Source organism: Microtus pennsylvanicus, chromosome 1, assembly GCF_037038515.1.
Source record: "Microtus pennsylvanicus isolate mMicPen1 chromosome 1, mMicPen1.hap1, whole genome shotgun sequence".
Taxonomy (NCBI): Eukaryota; Metazoa; Chordata; class Mammalia; order Rodentia; family Cricetidae; genus Microtus; species Microtus pennsylvanicus.
Window position 1 is genome coordinate 140,449,532 of NC_134579.1, and position 17,779 is coordinate 140,467,310.

Genomic DNA, 17,779 nt, shown 5'->3' on the forward strand with positions numbered 1-17,779 from the left:
TTGCCTAGACAAAATAAGGTCAGTCTTTTCCATGTCCCTCTTCCACAGAAACCAATCACCTTATGGGTCTGGTAAAGCCTGCTGTTCTGATATTTCTGCCTCCAAAGCTATGGAGACCTGGGTATGACTGTATATGGGCTGGTCTCTGTCATTTTTCTGTTTTGTCTGTACTTAAATATAATTTATTTATCCTTCTAAAATCTCTGATTGTATTAATGGCTAGGCCAGCTATAATATCAATTTAAGAGCAAAAAGGATATCCAGATCCTTTCACAAAGCTATAGCCAGTTGTTAGCTCATTATATATAAAGGTCTAAGGGTATAAAAGTTCATAAATATTAAGGGTTTAAAAAGATAATTTAAGGTAGTACTAATAATAAAACAATGACTACATACTGTTTGGGTTACAAGTTTAGGATTTTCTGTTTTAGCTGAAACTCAAAGGTATAAGTCTATTTTTCTTGTTTTATAAATATCTGTTATTTGCTATTTCTATAATACGGATTTTAATATGGGCCTAAAAGTTTCAAATTAACTTCTGTTCCTAGTTTAAATTTGTCTCAACAGGTTTCTCCTTGGTTGGTGGACACAAACAAACATTAATTGGTAACTACAACCTGCTCCAAATGACTGTGGACCGTGGACTTGCTAAAAAACTGATGTGGACCAATCTAGCCAATATAAATGCTCCCTGGCTGTTCAACAAAGTCCACAAACAAAATGTTCCTAAAATTTTCTCTTTTTGACTAGCATTTCACCTTTGTTAACCCTTGACAATGACACCCCAAAGTCAGCTGGAAGCAGTTAAAAGAATACATCATCCAATAATCCTGGTTAAAATGCTAAGTCAAAAGAAACATAAAAAGACTGTAATTTTAAGAGACAATTTGGCCAAAGTTAGCAAAACCAGCTCATGATTGAGCTGATTCTAAGGACCAAGAGGAGTGGGGAATGTGGGACCTTCATCCCTTATTCTCAAAGGGGCAAGAAGAAATTTCCTAGCAGAATGTTTTCCTAGGAAGATAGTGGTCTTCCCCTCTCGCACCCAGGAGATTCTGAACACAAGGTCACTTAGCTCAGCTCAGCCAGTCACCTGGTACAGGCTGATAAAGAAGGCCTATCTCAAGAACAGTGGCCTTGCTCTAAAAACAAGGAAAAAGCTAACTTAACAGAATGGGAGGGAGCAAAAGTCCTTGTACCCGTCCCAAAGAATCTTCAAAGATTCTCTTTGTAGATATGCCTTTAAAAGCTTAGCCCACAGAGGAGATACAACTCCTCTCTACCTTGTTGTAACGCGGATGGAGATGAGTTCCAAACATGTTTGTATTATGCTGATTAAACCTTGCTTATTACAATCTGGGCCTCTCTGGTGGTCTCTCTCTGCGGGTCATAATCTGGACACAACACAACCAGACAGGAAGTAGAGGTGGGGTAATGAGAACAGGAGTATTCTGGGAGGCAGGAAGCTCCCTTCACACTCCTGCCCAGACTTTGACGAAGCAACATGTGATTTGCCCCACTGAGGTAGTGAGCCACATGGCTAACATAGATCAGAATAATGGGTTAATATAAGCTACAAGAGCCAATAAGAAGACTGAGCTAATGGGCCCAATCAGTTTTATAACTTACGGAGATCTCTGTGTGATTTTCTTTGAGGTTTGACGGCTGTGGGGTACCAGGCGGGACAGATACCCCAACAAGCAGGCCCTCATGTTACAGAATGGCAGCCCAACATGGATAACTGAATCTACTGAAAGCCTGAGAAAGCTTGGGAAATAATAGAGTAAAGCATGTTTTCTTGGTAGCATCAAGATCTCAAATGTCCACTCATTTGCAGTTAGTGCTCCTTCTTTCTGCCTCATGCTTGAGGATTAGGATGGTGCCTCTTGATAGCAATAGAAAAGTAACTAAGGCACCAGGCAACTGCTCTTCCACTTGGTGCATGGCCCACTCTTTTAAGGATTTATTTGGACATAGGGTCTTGCTAAGTTACTTAGGCAATGGTTGATCCTTAATCTCAGCTTTCCTAATGCAGAGAAGAGAGGCAAGGGTGGCCATGGTGCTCCTTATACCTCCCTTTCTTAATAAGACTTCACTTCTCTTTACTGGAGAGAGATATGGAGTGAGAGAGGGGAAGCTGCATCCTTCTTGTGAAGTTCAGCTCATGCCTGTCTAATGTTGGCAGCAGAGTTATAGTTCAGTGATTCAGGAAGGAGAAATGTCAGGAAACCATGGTGATTTCAGGCATTGCATCTGTACTTTTCTGACCTTGGCAATGTGCCACAATAGACTTTAACAACCCTGGGATCTTTGTCCTGCCAAGTGGGTTTATCTGGCACTGAACTTGCATCATTATTCTAAGGCAGGATTCCCCATGGGAGCCGTGAACTGCATTTCATACAGTAGCTGTCATAATCTTCACATTTTGGGGGAGATATATTGCCTTGACGTACTAATAGAAGTACATAAGTGTTAAGAACCTCTTTCGTAGGCCACACAATGGATTAGAACATCAGCCTGGGATACAGAGGGAGACCTTGTTTAAGACAAACAAACAAAGAGACCTATATCCAAATGTATTTGATGTGGGACTCCATAGGTTTTGCAGGTGCTCCTTCTGCTCCTTCAGCCAATAGCGGCTGAGATACCAGCCCATTGGGGTGTGGTCTCTCTCCCTTTAAAAAAGCGGCCACTTCAGCGACTAGGCTCCTTTCCTGACTGTGCAGAGGGCTGTTGTCTGGGATGGTGATCTGTAATGTTTCCCCTTTAAATAAATAACCATTCTATTAATCATAATTCCAAACTGGTTTTGAATTGTTTGTGACTTATGCCTTTACATACTGTATGTTATGAATACTATTGGTTAATAAAGGACTGTCTTGGGCCTTCGCAGGGCAGACTAGATGTATGCAGAATAAAATAAACTGAATGCTGGGAGAAAAGAAGGTGCAGTCAAGAGAAATCATGTAGCTTATGCCAGAGACTGACGTGAAAGAACCTTGCCAGTAAGCCATAGTTATGTGGCAATGCACAGATTAATATGGTTTGATGGAACAAGATCGCCTGAAAGGTCTCTAAGAACCCTAAAACTACTTAGGCCAACAAACAACAGGAAGCAGTTTGGAGCAAGCACCACCCAGATTCTCAAAATGACTGTTTACAAATGCTTCTTTTCATTTAAAAGGGGTTGGGTATAAATAGTTTATGGTCACAGTCAATTTCTGTTTTTAAAAGAGGGTGATATGATATAGAGATGTATACTTTGCATTAGTATGGATCTTGAACTGTTGAAACAAATTTAGGGCTGATTTTGTTAGACTGTGTATATTTATTTCTGCTCTTATTTAAGTTATTGTGTTTGTGCAGCTCATTTAAAATTAAGTATATAATTTAAAATTACAGATTAATAGTCATTTATAATAGTCAAACCTATAGTCATGTTAGGTACGTTTTCTAGATATACAATATATATTTCAGTTAGATAATCTTCAACACTTCAAAGACCAAAAGAATATACCACTTAAAATATTTTAAGAACTTAGGCTTTTCTCAACAGTAAGACATTTCTGATTCCGGCAGCAGAAACTACTTCAGGAAAGTTATTAGTCATTGAAGAAACTCATTATGGAATTTGCCTTCAACATGACAAGGCTAGCCATTTGGGAAAGAAACTACTCTTGCCTGAACTGTTTGATGGTATGCTGTATGAACTGGACACACAGGGCCCACAGAAAAATGACTGCTGAACTTGCCTAAAGAAGGTGAGACAGTCAGTCCTTCAGGGTTCCTTCTTCAAGAAAGAGTCTGACAGAAATTTGGCAGGACATAGAATAAAGTGACTGACAAACTGCCAATATAGGCAATATAGTCTTTCAAACTTTCTGCTTCATGCTAAAGACAACCAGATATTATGGGCCTGTAGGCTAAAGATGGATACTCAAACCTTGCAGAAGAACTTTGGATGGCTGTCCAGGCAGCAAGAAGTTTCTGTAAATTCTAGAGTTTTTGAAGTTGCTTACAATGCATTTTATGATTACTTAGACAATATTATATCCTTCAGGGAACTTTGAAGGAGCTGAAGACAGATAGTTATAGTTTTTCTTAGTTATGATAAAAGATAAATTAGATATGAAACTTTGCAGTTACAAATAGACTAAACGTTGTAGGAGTGATTCATTCTTGATACATGTTTTGTTATGTGTAATTTTATTATGTTAAAGTTAAAAGCCTTCCTTTGTATTTAGACAGAAAAGTTAATGATCTGTATGATGTTAATATGTTTTATTAATGATTAAGCTCTTTTGTCCTATGGCATGGAAGAATAGAGCTTGATAGAGAAAATGAACTCAATTGAGGGAGAAAGAAAGTGGAGTCAGGGAGATGCCATGTAGCTGCCAAAGAAAAAAGATGCCAGAAACTTTCCAGTAGGACACAGCATCACAGTAATAACAGATTGATAGAGGTGGGTTGATTTAAGATGTAAGAGCTAGCTAGGAATATGTATAAGGTATTGGTCAAACAGTGCTGTAGTTAGTATAGTTTCTGTGTGGTTGTTCCAGTCTGTGTGGGCAGGAAATGAATGAACAGTCTCCATTTCCCCCAAAAAATTGCCTTACAAGATTGGCCATAGTGTGATTTTATGGGTTCATTTTCTCCACTGAAGTTCCTTCCTCTCAAATGAACTGAGATTGTATCAAGTTGACAATAAAGCTACCCATCAGAGCTACCCAGAGGTTCCAGAGGCTCCACTGCCAGGTTTCAGGCTCTCTCCTCTTGGCTCACGATCTCCCCATTCTTGCATCTCTTGATTCTCCTTTTATTTCTCTCAGGTTTGGAGATCACCAGCCAGAGATACCATGGGGACTCTCAAGAAATATCATCTGCAGCTTATTGGAGACTTGGGTCAGTAACTGCAGAGATACACACAAGACCATGCAAAAATCTCCACTTTCTTAAATGTGAATACATTTACATATGAATCTAAGACCATACACATAGGCCTCCACAATATAAGAATATTCATACAAACGGACTCCCCCCAGATATGTAAGAATAGACTAGAAAGCACATCTAGACTCTAACACAGAAACATAGAACTGCATTTTCATATTAGAAATGACTTTTTCTATATAAAGCACACAGTAAACATGCACAGGTGATGGGGGAGAGTCTTCTGTTTTGTGTTAATTTCATTGGTTAAATAAAGAAAATGCCTTGGCCCTTTCATAGGACATAAAATTAGGTAGGCAGAGTAAACAGAACAGAATTCCGGGAGAAAGAAGCCGAATCAGTCAGCACCATGATTCTCCCACTCCAGACAGACGCAGGTTAAGATCTTTCCTGGTAAGCCAGCTTGTGGTGCTACACAGAATATTAGAAATGGGTTAGATCAATATGTAAGAGCTAGCCAATAAGAGGTTATAACTAATGGACCAGGCAGTGTTTAAAAGAATACAGTTTCCTTGCAATTATTTCGGGTATAAAGCTAGCCAGGTGGCAGGACACAGTCCAGCTGCTCCTCACTACACACAAATCCATGTCCGAGAAAATAAACAGACATAACTGAGCTGGCATATGTATACTCACCCTCAGAAATTGAGGCACATTACTCCCTATGACATTTTGTCTTGTGGATCTGAATCATGGTGTTCTTGCCAACATCTAGGGTGAAGGTAAGAAGATAGGGAGTGAGCAGGTCACCGACAGCCCAATCAGGAAGTATGGTACTCACACTCCTGGACAGTGAGAAGACAGGAGGTGGGAAAAACTAAAGTTGCTCCACTGGGTTAAGATTCAGGTCCATCATAAAAGTCCGGCTGGAGTGTGCAGTGAAGTGGACGGTGTTCAGACCAGGAGCATGGAGCCCAGTGTCCTGCTCCTCCTTGCTCTCTTTGTGGGCTCACTTTGTAGGAAGTGCATTTGAGTCACTCAGAATATCTACTGTTTGGCTACACAAAAGCAGGCTTCTGAATAGTCACTGCATGGTTTGTTAAAGAACAAAGCTTACAGAACTGGAAAAAGGGGAGGGCAGAATTTCTCTTTCAGGCATCACAGAGAGTTTGGTCATTGATGCCTTGATTAAATGATAATTCCTGTCTGGGTACCATTAAGCTATTGATGCTAAAACCCCAATATCAGCCTCTGGAACAAACTCATCTCAGGGATTTGGGATGATATACTATTCAGTGGCAAGGAATTTTGAAATGGCACATTTGAGTCTTAAGGATAAATTAAAAATAAAATAAAAAAGGGTGAGTTAGGGTTATATACACAGTCACCATATTTGTGGTTTTTTAAAAAATTTTTTAATGTGGTTATCTGTAAACAATCTGCCATGGATAGATTTTTGCATGAAAACACCACCACATAATTTTCTCAGGCCTATGAAAAGATCCATCAACTGGTTTATGAAAGGGTTCTGACACTGTTGTGGAATGGGGAGAGGGCATGTTTGTGGTTTTTACCGGATGAAAATAAATCTCAATTGGTACGTTGTGTGGAGCAGAGACATACGATCCTGATGTTGCTGCTGAGAATCCAGAAAAGCCAGAGTGAGACCCATTGGGCCTATGTTCCTTATCCACCAATTTTACATCCTGCTGTTTGGTTAGGAAAAGAAACTGTTGTCACAGTCAATGATACACATCTGTTAGATTGACCAGCCACACAAGAGTTCCTGATTACTTGAAATTTTTCTCATGTTGGGTATGGTAACGTTCATACCCCTGAGCCAGCTCCTCCTAGAACCAAGGCTGTTCTCTAACCACCCAAATCTGTGTCCTCTTTCTGCTTTTTAAAAAACTTTCAAGTCCAGTTGCTGCAGCAACACCATAAGGTAGTGGATGACTAAATAGATTATTTTGTGCAAAGGATGCAATGCTTTCCCATCATGCTCTCTGGGCGTGGAATGAGAACCTGCCCTGCCCAGTAAGAGGAAGATCGTGGGTTCATAAAAGTTCATGGTGGCGTCTTGCCGGTGTGTGAAGGTCCAGTGTACTGCTGGTCCTTCCCCATGGGGTCAGAGAAGTTTATTTGTGCCAGTTTCTGGAAGCACTGACTTTTAGACTTAGACACAGCATACCTGTCTCTTTAGCCTTGTTTTCTCCAGCCACACCCTAATCAGGACTGTCAGGAACAGGTTTGTTTACCACAGCAAGCTGCTGTTTGCTCATTTTAATAGAGAAAATGTGAACACATTGGCCACACAACCAGGAGTTAGGGCCCAAGTTCCATTTAGAAGGACAGGATGCAGGCTTATCTTGATGAAGGAGACAGACCCCTTCCTGCTAGTCCCCAGTTACGCATTAGAAGCAGTTCAGTTCCTTGAGCTCAGAGGACTGAGGAAGGACATAGATGCAGAGGAGAGAAGAAAGGTGGGGCTGTGGTGGGAGGAGTGGAGAGAAAAGGACAACAGAGAACACCATGCCCCAAGAAGTAGAAAAAGGCACTCCGACAGGGAAGGATAAAGGGAGAACATGACAGGGAGAGAGTGACCACCTCAGTCAGAGACTCAGGAGTCCATGGAGACATGTCTCCTAACAGCTGTGTTCCTGTGTTATCAGATCCCTGCTTTACTGTCTTCTCTACCTGTTCTGCATCCTCTTCTGGATCACAAGTCACAGTTGGACCTTCTGTGTTTCTGTCGTCTGTGTCTATGGTTGTTCCAGAAGAGAGGTAAAGAAGAAAGATACCACACACGCACACACACACACATGTGCACACTGACATGCACAAAATCAAACAAACAGGCACACACACGTACGCACACATAGAGAGACACACACATGCATATGTGCAGATTGGGCCTAAATCCCGTTTTTAAATATGTGCTTGACATTCGTGCCACTATTGTGCCAGTGGGCATCTCTTGCAGGCAGTCATTACTGTACCTCACAGGGCTCATAGCTGGGTGAGCTGATGATTGCACCATAGCACCTTCTAGCACTGTGAACACTAGTAAGTCGGGGTGAGGCTTCCAGAGGAGTACCACCTAGATTGCTCCATGTTCCTCTGCACCGTGAGAATGTGGTGTCTTCTGCAAAACAGGTTTACCCTCAGGTTGTGAAATCAACCAATGGCATTGGAAATAGACTCTGATGTTTTGGGTGGGACAGTCTATGGGACCCATTGGGTCAGCTCGATGAGATGTAGCCTGTAGGTCTGTGGGTTTTAAGGGTGGCATGTGATGCCTCTTTTGGTGTTGTCGTCCTCCTTATATGGCAATGCCATTTAAATTCCTTTAATCTGTGCATATATTTTAGGATACCTCCACAGTAGTAGGATTCTATGTGGCTTTTCAAAAGTCCTTCAGTGTTGGTTATCCTTCCTCTCATTCCCCTCTACTCTGTGCTGTCACTCCTTCCCCATTTAATCCTCTTGTTCTAATTCCCACTTACTTCTTATAGCACTATGTGCTATGTCCCCATCCCTGAAAGATCCCCCACGCTGTCCCTTACCAGCTACTTAACCTCTGTTGGTGTTCTAAACGAAACACCCATATTGACAGCATAAAAGCCGCATAGAAGAGAAAACCTGCATTGTAGGTCTCTCTGGGCCTGCATTACCTTGCCCTGGATGATCTTTTCTAGCTCTATATACTTACCTGATCATTTTGTAGCTTCATGTTTCTCTACAGCAAAATACTATTCCGTTGTATATGAACCACATTTTCATTATCCACTCATCGATCAATTGTCATCTTGGCTATTTTTGACTTCCAGCTGTTATGAATAAAGCAGCAATGGACATGATGAGCAAGTATCTCTGTAGTAAGATGCTGTGTCCTGGGGACTTGCCCTAGAGTGGTGGTGCTGAAGTCTTGTGGCAGATCTACTTTCAGCTTGTTGAGGAACCTCCACAGTGATTCCCATAGTGGCTGTACCAGTTTACACTCCCATCAGCCGTGAGTAGTCTACCTCATGTCCTGAATCCTTGCCATCTTCTGCTCTCATCTGCTTTATTAATCTCGACAATTCCGGCTGGACTAAGATGCAATCTCAAAGTCATTTCCTCTCCCTCTTCCTCCTTTTCCTTCACTTCTAAAGGAGATTATCTTGAAGTTGCTGTCTGGTCTTCCTGCTCTTAGTGTTTCTGTGATGTTCCTGAAACCTCGGGGATCTTGTGTGGTTGTTTTGTAAGTTTATTTACTGGGGATGGGCAGCCCACAGTGAGCTGACCTCTGAATTCAACTAGTTTTGTCTTTCTGTAATATTTTCAGATTATTTCAAAAAGGAGCTTCTTTGATGAGGGGTGAGAGATGCCCTTATGATGGAGAAGTCTGGTTTTTAAAAGCTTCAATTGTATGTGTATGAATGTTGCCTGCATGTATGTCTCTGTATCACATGCATGCCACTGGGACTGGAGGTAGAAGCAGTTCTGAGACACAGAGTAAGTGCTGAGAATTAAATGCAGGTCTTTGGGAGATCAGCAAGTGTTTTTCACTTCTGAGCTTTCTTTCTGACCCTATCTCCGCATGAAGTTCATAATATGTATGGAATTAAAATGTATGAACTGAATAGCCCGAGAATCCAGGATGTTCTCTTCTATAGTAGGGTTCTCACGTGTCATGTGGAGTGATACAACATCACTACAACGCTGGTTGTGATACGTTAAATGTGTATACTATGATCCACAAAGCAATAATGAAACGAACAAGCACCTAGTAAGCCAAATAGAACCACAAAGACATCTATTAAGTTGGAAATTTTTACTTTGTACCTTAAAGGAGTAACAATGCTGACAGATAAAGGACAATGGTTAGTAGACTAGGTTACAAAATAGAATAATGAGAAATACTTAAGACAAAGTAAGACAGGGTAAGAGGAAGGGGAAGGAAGGAACATAAGGGACAAATTATTTGCTTTTAGACTTATACCTTTTGTATAAGGGGGAGCAGGGTACATCCTGCAGCCTCCCTAGCTTGACCCCCGAAATAACCACACAGAGATTGTATTAATTAAATTAATGGCTGGCCCATTATACCTAGCCTCTCATTAGCTAACTCTCACATCTTGATTAGCCCATTTCTATTAATCTGTGTTCACCATGAGGTCATGGCTTACCGGCATGAGTCTAACTAGCATCTGTCTTGGGCAGGAGAAGCATTGCGTCTGCCACACTGCCTTCTTCCTCACAGCATTCTGTTCTGTCTACTCTGCCCACTAAAGGCTGCCCTATCAAAAGGCCAACGCAGTCTTTTTATTCAACCAATGAGAGCAACACACAAACAGAAGAACCTCCTACACCATTTCCTCTTTTTCTGTTTAAACAAAAAAGAAAGGCTTTCACTTTAACATAGTAAAATTACATATAACAAAACAGCTATCAAGGAAGAATTACAGTAACAATATGTATATCCATTTTATCTTTTTATCATAACTAAGGAAAACTCTAACTATCCATTCTTCAACTCCATCAAAAACTCCAGAAGGATATAATATTACCTAAGTAAACAAGAAATAAGCAACTTCCAAACTCTAAAAACGACAGAGACATCTTGCTCCCTGGACAGTCACCCAAAGTTAACTCTGTATCATTGGGGTATCCATCTTCAGCCTACAGGCCCATAGTATCCAGCAGACATTTTCATGAAGCAGGAAATTTCAAAGACAATTCAGTCACTTTCTTCTTTGTCCTGCAGAATGTCTTGCAGACTCTTTCATGAAGCAGGAACCCCAAAAGATCATCTCACCTTTTTGCAAGTTCAGCAGTCCTCTCCCTGTGAGTTCTTTGTATCCAGTTTATGCAACAGTCCAGGCAAGAGTAGTTTCTTGCCCAAATTGCTAACCAACTCCATAAAGAGTCTCTTTGATGTCCATCTTCCTCAGAAAGTAGCTTGGTGCTGCCAGGAGCAGATGTGTCTCATTGTCATAAAAAGCCCTAAGTTAATAAAACATTAAATGCCATATTCTGTAGACTTTGAAAGATATGAAGAATGCCTATCTAACTGAAATATATCTCTATATATCTAGAAAATCTAACTAACACGACTACAAGCTTGACAATTATTGATGATTATCCATTATCAACCTATATTTTCTAACTATACATTACATTTTAAATGAGCTACACACTCACAATACCTTAACCAAGAACAGAAATACATATATATATAACAAAATTGACCTTAAATTTATATCAACAAAGTAAAATCCATATCAATGTAAATTATTCATATCTATATCATATCTCCCTTTAAATGTAAAAGAACATTTATAAGCAATATTTGGGAGTATCCATACAGTTATTTCTCTCCAAACAGCTTCATGCTCTATGGGGGCACTGTTAATCAGGTCTTTTATGAAGTATCCTGTTTGCTAGGTTCCTCTCAGTCAGCAGTTGGGCAAAGTAAATTTTTGAGGGTGCTTACAGCAACCTTTCAGGAGGGCGTGGTCTATCATACCATATTGGTCTAGAAGCAATCCATAGGGTCTTATCTTCTGTGAAAACAAAAGATGAACTTCTTTTCCAAAGCATCATATCCTTAGACCCAAATTCTGAAGTCAAGATACCTTTATAGTATAAGTCCTGGTTTATCTTAGCAGCCAACACAATGAGATATGCCTGTGTATTTAGTTCCTTTACAGTCAAAAAATTCAAAGAAAATACAATAATACACACAATCCAGATTCTCTGTGTATTTTTCATCTTTACATGGCATATTTCTCTTTACTTCTTTTAATCTATGACTATCTGTACTCTGTCTCTTTAAAGACTTTACCCTTTTTTAAAAGCATTAACTTTATTTTATGACTTTCCTCTTTTTCTTCTCTCCCAAGCCTATGTACTTGAACTGGCAATATGACCCAGAGGTCTTTTATGTCTGAATCTGTCCCATTGCATTCTCTTTAATTCTCTACTGTCTTGAAGAGCTTTTAAAATGCTAAGCAGCTAGGTTGTGGCTTCTCTGGATGTTGGCTCCACCTCTCTTCAATTTCAAAATTCTGGATGTACCATTTCTGTTAGCTCTGGGTCTGCCAGGTAGGAGCTGCACTGAGCAGCATATTCTGAGACTGAGCATGCAGCACATAAACTTTCTTTCTGAGTTATAGCCAAATCTGTCATGGAGAGCATTGTGCAGCCAGGAAATATCTCTGTGCATGGTGGCAGAAATCTGCCATGCTCTCCTGTGTGTGCACGCCTAGTAGACCTGATCCTGCTGCCTGCCCAGGCAAGGACAGCTGAGCCACAGGCATGATCTCAGATGCTTTTCTACCGACAAAAAGTGGGCACAGAATTATTCGGGCCCACAAATGCTCTGTAGCTGTTTGCACCGGCTACAGGGCCCAGGAAGCTTTGTATTAAAACGGCTTTTTTTCTGCTTCTATTTCTGAGTCAGGAAATCTCTCTGTGGAACGCCCTAGCAAACAGCAAAATGCTGTATTAAACTCTCTCTCCTTTTAAAGTCCTCTCAGGTTTTTAAGTGGATTTAGTCCATCACGTTGGAGTGTCAATCTGTTTTATAAGGGGGAGCGGACGGCATCCTGGAGCCTGGCTAGCTTAACCCCCGAAATAACCACACAGAAATTGTATTAATTACATTATTGCCTGGCCCATTATATCTAGCCTCTTATTGGCTAACTCTCATATCTAGATTAGCCCATTTCTATTAATCTGTGTTCACCACGAGGTCGTGGCTTACTGGCATGAGTTTAACTAGTGTCCCTCTTGGGCTGGAGGAGCGTGGCGTCTGTCACACTGCCTTCTTCCTCCCAGAATTCTGTTCTGTCTACCCCACCCATTTGAGGGCTGCCCTATCAAAAGGCCAAGTCACTCTCTTTATTCAACCAATGAAAGCACACAAACGGAAAAACCTCCTATACCAATACCCAACAATGTCTGAAATAATGATACAAACTAAAATGTTAGACTGTAGATACAAGCAATTCCAATGGATATATTTTTTGGGAGTTCTGTAGTCAGTGGGATGTCCAAAGAAGGTGAGTCATTCCAGAACGCAATTTAGGCTCTTCAGCAGAAAGCAGGTCCAGTCTCTGATAGACTGAATGCCAAACTGCTCTTCCAAAAACATATTTATTGATTGTAACACAAAGGTTGTTTTATGCATAAAACAAATCCTCATACCAATACCCTCTTGATGTATTCTGTATGTTTGCTGAAGGAAACCATCAGACTCCTGAAATTTTCGTCCTTATTGGGTACAGTACCCAATAATTCAGGATTTTCCCGGTGTACCAGGATGGTCTTGTCACCAAAGTCATGCAACATATGGAAAACTCCCTCAGAAAAACAACTCTATAAATCACAGAAAACAATCACTGTTCCTGGTTATGATTTTATTAAGCTCTAAGGACTTCTAACTATTACATTCTATTGTTACTAGGTACAATGAGAAACAACTGTTACATTCTAATGTTTAGATGCAATGACTCTACTAGCTTCCCACAATACTGCTCATTATAACTACACCAGAGACCCAATAAGTTCTACAGTGAACAATGGAGAAAACGCATCCTTCTGCTGGGAGGTGCTTATAGGACTCTGCAGAAGACACTGCTTCCTGCTGGCTATAGTGTATTCTGGAGTTGTCAGTTTTGTTGTGAGCCTTCTCCTAGGGAGTCATGTACATGTATTTAAATGAATATAGTTTCCATGTAATTATTTAGGGTTTTAAGGATACCGCGAACACAACCCTCTTCTCATTACAAGAGAGGTGTGTTTCTTGTAAACAAAAGAATGTTGGATCCTTTTTTGGCATTCATTCTCTTAACCTGTGCCTTTTTACAGGTGAATTGAGTCCATTCATATTAAGTGATATTAATGACCAGGGGTTGTTAACTCCAGTTTTTTTTTTTTTGGTGGTAATGTTTGTGTGTTTCCCTTCTTTGAGTTGTGCTGGTTGAGGGTTTTTAGATGTGTCTGTGTTATTATGGGTGTTGTTGGCTTCCTTGCTTAGTGGTTTTCCTTCTAGTACTTTCTGTAAGGCTGGGTTTATGGTGACATATTGTTTAAATCTATTTTATCCTGGAATATCTTGTTTTCTCCTTTGATGGTGAAAGAAAGCTTTGCTGGGTATAGTAGTCTGGGCTTGCATCCATGGTCTCTTAGTGTCTGCAGCACATCTATCCATGACCTTCTGGCTTTCATGGTTTCCATGGAGAAGTCAGGTTTAATTCTGATAGGTTTACCTTTATATGTTACTTGAATTTTTTCACTTTTTCCTTTGCAGCTCTTAATAGTCTTTCTTTATTCTGCATGTTTTGTGTTTTGATTATTATATGGGTAGGGGATGTTTTTTTTTTGATCCTGTCTATTTGGTGTTCTGTATGCTTCTTGTACCTTCATAGGAATATCCTTATTTAGGTTGGGAAAGTTTTCTTCTATAATTTTGTTGAATATATTTTATGGCCCTTTGAGCTGTAATTTTTCTCCTTCTTCTACCCCTGTTATTATTAGGTTTGGTCTTTTCATAGCGTCCCAGATTTCCTGGGTGTTTTGTGTTGAGAATTTATTGGATATACTGTTTTCTTTGATCAGTGAGTTTATTTCCTCTATAGTATCTTCAGCGTCTGAGATTCTTTCTTTTATCTCTTATATTTAGTTGGTTATATTTGTCTCTGTAGTTCCTGTTCATTTACCCAGATTTTCCACATCCAGCCATCCCTCGGTTTGTGTTTTCTTCATTGCCTCCATTTCAGTTTTCAAGTCTTGAACTCTTTCCATTATCTGTTTGATTGCTTTTCCTTGATTTTCTAGGGTATCTTTGAGGAATTTATTCATTTCTTCTAACTTTTTGTTAGTATTCTCATCCATTTCTTTAAATGAGTTTTTCACATCATGTTTTAGGGTCTCTATCACTTCTATAATGTTGTGTTTACAGTTGATTTTTTTTCTACTTCTTCTGGATTAGGGTGTTCAAGTCTTCCTGTTGCATGTTCACTGGATTCTGGTGTTATCGTTGCTTTTCAGGTTGATGGAGGGATTCTTGCATTGGAGCCTGCCCATCTCTTTCTTCAAATGTGGTCAAGAGAGTCTCGGTGGCTTGGTTCAATCTTTGCTGTGGCTAACTGTGTAGTTAGGGATTTTTCTTGTTCTGCCCTCTCTTATGTCCCCTCAGCATTGGAGTTGGCTCTCAGATCCCCTCCTCCCTTAAGCAGACTGTGTGGTGGATCTAAGGAAAGGAGTGATTGGGGCCCAGATGGCATAGGAAAAATAGAGAAAGCCAGAAGCTGGGAAGAAGCCCCGCTGAATGGCCAAATGTTTTGGGGTTTGGAGGTTGCCTGTATTCCTTTCCCTGGGTGTCTGGCCAGCCTGGCAGAAACACACTTACCCCTCCGGATGGATCTCCAGGTACTGGATCAGGATCAGGGCCACTTGCTAGCCAAGGACTTCTCAGACAAAAGGGCAGGCTTGGTAGGTGCCTGCTCGGTGGAACAAAGAAACCCCTGCAGCCACTGCATACACCACTGTGTCCCCAGACCCTCATCCCCGACCAGGCTGAGTTGGGAGATCCTAGGACTCTGCAGATGGAAAGGATTGCTTGGGGGCAAGCTGGAATGGGATAAGTGGAGAAAGCCTGTAGCCAGGGAGAAGCCCTGCTGAATGGGCAGAAAGTTTAGGGGATTGGAGAGTGCCTGTACTCCATTTCTGGGGTGTCTGGCTGGCCGGGCGGGCACACACTAAACCCTCTGGGTGGATCTCCTGCTACTGGATCAGAGCCACTTGCTGGCCAAGGACCTTGCAGACAAAAGGGCTGGCTTGGTATGTGTCGGTTTGGTGGAACAAAGAAACCCCTGCAGCTGTTGCACTCACCACTGTGTCCCCAGACCCTCAGCCCTGAAGCAGGCTGAGTTGGGGGGATCTTAGGACCTCGCAGATGGAGAGGATAATTATGTATTTTTAAATGACTCTAAGTTCCTGCTTTATTTCCAGAGTGACAGGATTGTAGGCATGTGCCACCACAGCTACTTTGTGCCATGCAGGGTCCTGTGGAACAAAGAAGCTCCTGCAGCAGGACCTGGAGGCACCCTGTGCTCCCTTCCCAGCCCCCCACCCCCAGGCCTCCACAGACAATAGGGCAGGCTTGGAGGAGGGCAGGGTCCTGTGGAACAAAGAAGCCCTTGCAACAGGAGCAGGAGGTGCCTTGCACTCCTTTCCGGGGTCCTTCCTGCCCAGTGGGCAGACAATCACCCCTCTGGGTGGAAAGCCTCAGTACAGGAGCAGGAACTGTTCCTGGGCCCAAGGATCTCACAGACAAGAGGGCAAGCTTGGGGGAAGCAGGGTTGTGTGGAACAAAGAAGCCCCCACAGCAGGAGCTGCAAGGGCCCTGTGTTCCCTTCCTGGACTGCCCCCCCCCATTAGCACACTCTCACCAGTCTGGATTGATCATCTCCGCACAGGAACAGGGACTCCTGGTAGTCCAAGGACCCTGCAGACAAAAGGGCGAACTTGGGGGGAGGGGAGGGTCATTTGACAGACACGTTCTTTACATTTACGCCCACATTTTCTCCTGGAAAAGCTTCACTCAAAGCTTCACAGTGCATTTCAACAGACTTTACCTCTGCTGTCACACTGACTGGAGCAAAGGTCACCACCATGCCAGGTTTAAAACACTGGTCTCCACTCGGCCCACAGGGACAGTCTCAATGCCACCAATTTTATAGACGTCCTGCAGGGGCAGTTGCAGAGGCTTGTCAGTTGGACAAGCTGGTGGCAGGATACAATCCGACGCTTCCAACAGGGTGGTCACATTGGTACTACCATCTTTGCGAGTGACTTTGCATCCCTTGAACCAAGGCATATTAGCACTTGGCTCTAACGTGTTGTCACCATTCCAACCAGAAATTGGCACACATGCTACTGTGTCTGGGTTGTAGTCAATTTTCTTAATGCAGGTGCTGATTTCCTTAACAAGTTCCTCGTATGTCTTCTGGTTGTAGGGTGGCTCGGTGGAATCCATTTTGTTGATACCAACAATTAGCTGTTTCACACCCAGGGTGTATGCCAGAAGTGCATGCTCACAGGTCTGCCCATTCTTGGAAATACCAGCTTAGAATTCACCAACACCAGCAGCAACAATCTGGACAGCACAGTCAGCCTGTGGTGTGCCTGTAATCATGTGTTTGATGAAGTCTCTGTGTCCTGGGGCATCAATGATAGTCACATAGTACTTGCTGGTCTCAAACGTCTCCCACAGGGAGATGTCAATAGTGATACCACGCTTACGCTCAGCTTTCAGTTTGTCCAAGACCCAGGCATACTTGAAGGAGCCTTTTCCCATCTTGGCAGCCTCCTTCTCAAACTTCTCGATGGATCGTTGTTGATTCCACCACACTTGTAGATTCGGTGGCCGGTTGTAGTGGACTTGATTGAATCGACATGTCCAATGATGACGATGTTGATGTGAGTTTTTCCTTCCCCATTTTGGCTTTGAATTAGTGGTGGTTTTTACAACACCCGCGTTCTGATGGCAAACTCGTTGTGAAAAAGCAGTCTCTGCATCTTGAAGCATAGAGTCTACGGGGTGGGAGGACAGGGACAGTGTCAAAGAGAGATACAAGAGAGAGAGAGTCAGAGAGCTTCATGTCCTATGAAGACAGCCAGGAGGACAAAAGGAAGCATTTGTCATTAGTCACAGAGATGAGAGACTCTTTTAGTTAGGGTTTCGATTTCTGTGACAAAACACCAGAACTGGAAGTCATATGAGGAGGAAAGGGTTTATTTTACTTTCATTCCCACTTTACAGTTCATCATCCTGGGAGGTAAGGTCTGGAACCTGGAGGCCGGAGCTGATGCAGAGACCATTGGAGGGTTACTCTTT

General features: G+C 41.9%; 1 long non-coding RNA gene and 1 pseudogene across 1 annotated transcript in view; both read right to left on the bottom strand.

Annotated features, from left to right (window-relative positions):
- Positions 1–17,779, bottom strand: part of LOC142859176 (uncharacterized) — a 376,470-nt gene that overhangs the window by 71,683 nt on the left and 287,008 nt on the right. The window lies entirely within an intron of this gene.
- Positions 16,425–17,460, bottom strand: LOC142837269 (elongation factor 1-alpha 1 pseudogene; annotated as a pseudogene).